This window comes from Olea europaea, chromosome 6 (genome assembly GCF_002742605.1).
Source record: "Olea europaea var. sylvestris chromosome 6, O_europaea_v1, whole genome shotgun sequence".
NCBI lineage: Eukaryota > Viridiplantae > Streptophyta > Magnoliopsida > Lamiales > Oleaceae > Olea > Olea europaea.
In genome coordinates, this window is record NC_036242.1 from 3718684 (window position 1) to 3724460 (window position 5777).

General features: G+C 33.9%; 1 pseudogene; it reads left to right on the plus strand.

Moving 5' to 3' along the window:
• LOC111395019 overlaps positions 1-2804 on the plus strand; it is a 12265-nt pseudogene extending 9461 nt beyond the window's left edge.
• Positions 2805-5777: the final 2973 nt, after the last annotated feature.

The following is a 5777-nucleotide window of genomic DNA, read 5'->3' on the forward strand; positions in this document are numbered from 1 at the left end:
TAATGGAGAATAAAACTTGGAAGTTAGTTAACAAACCTAAGGATCATAGGCTAGTTCAATGTAAGTGGATTTACAAATTGAAAGAAGGAAATAATCCTAGTGATCCCCCTAGGTACAAGGCTAGATTAGTGGCGAAAGGGTTCACTCAAAAGGAGGGGGTTGATTACAATGAGATATTATCTCCTGTGATAAAGTACAAAACAATCAGACTGGTTTTTGCATTGGTTGTTCAGTTCAACTGGGAATTGGAACAACTAGATGTTAAGACTGCTTTCCCACATGGGGAATTGGAAGAGGATATTACATGAGTCAGCCTCAAGATTTTGAGGTGAAAGGTAAAATAAACTGTATGTGCAAATTAGAAAGATCTCTGTATGGGCTTAAACAAAGCCCTAGACAGTGGTACATAAGGTTTGATACCTATGTACTGAAGATAGGTTTTAAAAGCAGTGAATATAATGCATGCCTGTACTAAAATGATAGTAAGGAAACTGTGAGGTCTACTTGTTGTTGTATGTAGATGACATGCTTCTAGCAAGTTCAAGTAAGACTGAAATCACTAAGATGAAGAACCTTTTAAAATCAGAATTCGATATGAAAGATTTGGGAAGTGCTAAGAAGATTTTGGGGGTGGTTATAAAGAGAGATAGGGCTGAAAATAGACTAGTCAATTCCCAAGAAGCCTATCTAAACAAAGTCATAACTAAATTTGGTATGAATAGATCAAAATCTGTGAACGTTCCCTTAGCAGCTCACATGAATCTTTCTAGTGCACATTCTCCTAAAACTGAGGAGGAATTTAGAGAAATGAGGAACATACCCTACTCTAATGCTATAGGTTCCGTTATGTTCTCCATGATAACAACCAGGCCTGACTTAGCCTAAGCTATAAGTTTTTTGAGCAGATTTATGTCCAACCCTGGAAAGCCCCATTGGGCAGGTTTGAAATTGTTGTTAAGGTACATTGTTGGTACATTAAATCTGAGTCTAGTGTATGAAAAAAGATCTGAAAAACTTACTCTAAAGGGGTATGTAGATTCTGATTTTGCTGGTGACAAGGATAACAGAAAGTCTACCACAGCTTACTTTTTTACACTTGGTGACAATCGTATAACATGGAAGTCATAGCTGCAGCCTGTAGTTACTTTGTCAAGTATTGAGGCAGAGTATGTTGCCATAACCGAGGCGGTTAAGGAATGTACCTGGTTAAAAGGAATTTTAAAGGAATTGAACTTCATGCATGATACACCTGTTATGTTTACTGACAGTCAAAGTGCTTTATCGCTTTGTAAGAATCCTGTTTATCATGAAAGAACTAAACATATTGAGGTGAAGTATCATTTTATTCGTGAAAAACTGTCTCAAGGTGAAATTAATCTTGTTAAAATTCACACTGAAAGGAATCCCTCTAATATGGGAACAAAAATTCTACCTGCAGGTAAATTTAAATTGTGCTTATCTTTATTACATATTGACACTGGTTAATTTTTCTTGCAGGTACTGGGCGATGATGATGAATAGTTCTTCCATGTGCAAATTCGCAATCAAGAGAGAGTGTTATGAGAACCAAGGTGAAGAATGTGAGAATATGGTTCTCTTAACTCCATTAGACTTAAGTGTTATTTGTGTAATTCACATGGATTGTGCTTGTCTAATTTTATTATGGACCATTGGATGGGATCGACGGTCGGGATTTAATCTATTTGAGATATTTTTGTTAACTTGTCTTGGGGTGAGAAGCTTTGACTTGATAGTTACCACAAAAAGGGGCTTCTCCCACGTTTTTGCAAGATAGATCTTTTCTCTCTTCTCCAGTCGACCACTCTCTCCATTTTGCACCTTCTGCTTGGTAGAAGGTTGAGGGTGCGTTGGTGGCGATTTCTAGCGAGGTTCTTTGCCGGTTTCTCTCTCTCTCTCTCTCTCTCTCTCTCTCTCTCTGGAAGGTGATTTGCATGACATGGGAGCTGTTCCTGAGCCTATAAATCAACCATAAGGAAGAGGAGAAGTTGCTGTCCATTTCGGCCGAGATTGGGTTGTGTTTTTCCATTTTATATTCCTTGATTTTGCCTTGGAATCTTTTATTGATTGATGTTTATTGTTTGATTGAACTCCAAGGATCCCAACAAACATAAGTCAATTTTCATGGACACAAAAAATAATTAAAACCAAACAAATAGATGAACACTCCTCCCCTTTGCCAATGCACATATAGTTCTTCGTCTTGTAGGAGGATATCAAGTATATCATCGTACTTACAAGTTGTGGTGTCATCTTGTTACTTGAAAGATTTGAGGGATGCAATTTATACGAATATGTCAATTTTCATCAGCGTAGATAATGATATCTGCTTCCTACGTTTAGTTTTTACAGATCTACAGCCAGCCATTATTTGCAGTAGCTGAGAGATGGATTTCGAAGAAGCATCCAAATAGAGTATTTGTGAATAAAGAACACAGAATTAAGCTCCCATTACTCAACAATTTCAAGTTGAATCTTCTTCGACTTTGCTTCAGAACTGCTTATGTAACATCTACAATTGGACTGGCCATTCTTTTTCCTTCAACCAACTTTTAGGAGCTCTTGGCACTTCAAATTTTTTGCCTTTGGCGATATATTTCCCTCCGGAAATGCATCTTGCGCAGAATAATCTACGTGCTAGGACAGGAACGTGGCCAGTTCTTCCATCTTTCAACATACTTGACCTTCTTTGCAAGTTTATAGCTTTATTTGGGTTGGTAGAGGGGTTCATAAGCAACAAATATGAGCTAAGAAATTGTTGGATTGGAGCTAAATGCTTTTGTTGATAGATTCTTTCGAACATATTTGGATGATTTTTGACATTTTGTTGGTTGCATGATGTTGGGGATTGAACCAGTAACACAAACAAAACAATATTTCAACCCCTCAAATGCAGTGTCGGTCCTGTGATTTTTGGGGCCTGAGGTGAACTTCCTAAATTAGACCCCCAAAATTATAGTATGCATGCAAATTTTATCAGTGTCTTATGAAATCAATTATTAAACAATAAGCAAAATGTATTATACAAAATATTTTTATTATAATCAAATAACAAATTTGACAATGACCCAAATGATCGGTTAAATGCTAAATAGTCAACGTTCTACCATTTCGTGTCAAAAGGATTTCAATGTTACTTTTGAATTTTGAATTTAAGCTTCAAAACACAAAGAACCTAGAGAAATAACATTTAATTCCCAATCAATTAAGTGGTATCTAACAATCAAAGAAAAATTATAATTCACTTGAAGCATTAGATAAATTCAATCTCCATATAAACATGACATAAGAGGTGGTAGACATCCGAAAGTTCTTAAGAATTTCTACTTCGGTAACATAGAAACCCCACAAATATAGCAAAGCATCCATCAATCTACATAGCTACATAATGTTCATTTTCAAAAGTTGCATTATAATCATATATAAATCATAATTATAACTTAATATCATATATTAATTCGGAAAAAAAGACAAAAATAACATACATATTTAACTCTTTCGTCTTATAATATCCGATGGAAAGTAAAACAACACGATTATTAGCACAATTCCTTTTAAAGAGAACCCAATAATTCAAGGAAAAGACTTGTTGATTTGTTAATTTTTCAACCCAAATAATCTCAAGAAAGGTTTCTATTTTTTTTTATGAATGATGAGTATAAAAGTAAATTAGAATCATTTTAGAGCACATAAAAGAAAATAAAATAGAATTACAAACCTAAGAGAAGGATAAACTTGAAGCAACAAGCTTGTTTCTGGAGAATATCACTCACAAATCGAACTTAAAATTAACTACAAATTAATTGTAGATTCTCTCTTGCATGCATGCACATAGGCCAAACGAGAAGTAAGAAATTGGCTCTAAATCTAGTTTTTTTTATCCTTTAGGGAAATAATAATAATAAATAAATAAATCTGAAGCCCCCTTCTTAATTGGGCCTGAGGCAGAGGCCTCATTTGCCTCTGCCCAGGACCGGCCATGCTCAAATGTGCAGAATTAAAATGGCAATAATGATAATAGTACTCGGCTCCAATTATTCACGCACACTACAAGAAATTTAACAATTGAGCACAAAGATTTATTAAGGAGAAACCCATCAATGTGAATGAAAAAACCCCAGGACCTAGTTCAATAAAAGCCTTCAATTATGAAAATTAATGGGATACACTGTTTTTCTTCTCCAGAACACAATCTAGAAGCTACCAATACATCGAGNTAAAAGCCTTCAATTATGAAAATTAATGGGATACACTGTTTTTCTTCTCCAGAACACAATCTAGAAGCTACCAATACATCGAGAACACATAGTTTTTGGATACCAACAACAACATCATTCCAAAGTAAATGCACACAATAACAAGGAAAAAATCTTACTAAACAAGTGTGTAATGCTTAGAGCAATGGAGAGGAATTTGGACAATCAGCTCCAGTCAAAACGTAGCTCTCTTCACCAAGAACAACATACTGAAATTTCAATTTAATCGGACCACAAATGAACCTCCAATCTTTGGTGAGAAGAAGCTGACTCTCTCTCACGGTCACTCACTGTTTTTAGAAGCAGGAATGGTATGTATATTTTTTTGGTCTTTGTTTTGGGGCTTTTTAATTAGTTTTGGGAGAAAAGTGAAAATTGCCCCACTTCCACAAAATATAACTTCCCTCATGTGGAGGGAACTACCAACACATGGTGCAATAAGATACAAATGAAATAAGGTTACCAGCAATGAGTCTAGACTCGACACAAATGTTGCGCTTGGCACACCGTTATAATAGGGAAAGATTGGATTAGGATGAATAAGGTATTTCACCGTAACATTGTGATTATAAATCATCTAAAGAAACAAAGTAACATAGATCATTAGATGAAATTTTCTTCACTCGTAACCTAACATGCTCATCGAGAGTTAGGTCATGACACGACATGGCATTTGGAAATAAACTATGTTTGAAAAAAGGCATGAAACTTTGTGAAAATGTTGTGTTAAGAGTTATAATTTGTTTTTAATATTTAATTTCAAAAAAAAGATAATCAATAATAATGTGCAATAAAAATAGGAAGCTTTTTTTAAGTTCCGAAACATTTACTAGAGTTTCAATTTCTGAAATATATTTGAAGCAGAAATGCTAGTGAATAAGAATATTTATTTTATTTTATTTTTTATTATCCTAGATCCATAGTCACAAATCTACATATTATAGCAAATAAATTCTTTCCAGTAATTTATCCAACTTCACTAATTTGTCAATTTGGGTCTCCTAAAATAAATATAGCAAAATGTTATTTTATCAGTGTTTATCAATAAAGAAAGTTCATATGGCCAAAATTATGACAACTTTTCGGATAAACCTTTCTATTTGACTCTGAGGATTGATTCCACGAACTCTATTTTTTGTATTTTTCCCTACGCTTAGCTTTTCTTTTCTTGGACGCAATGAATTCCTAAAAACCAACGTGCCATGCACATTACCTTAAAATTTATTCAAAGTTTTCTAAAAGTTTTATCTATTTATTTATTTATTGTTATTTAAAGATTGATAAAATTATAGATATTTCAATACTCATAAATTTAGTTTCTTGATGATAAACCACTATCATTTCTTTCTAAAGGTTCGAATCTATATAAATGAAACCGTAATATAGCCAAGAACAATTTTGAAAAATGTCTACAATCGAAATTCAATATCATCTAAGAATTAAAGTATGTATGTATATAAAATTTTGGGTTCACCCCTGTTTTGGCTCCATTTTTAAAAAAAA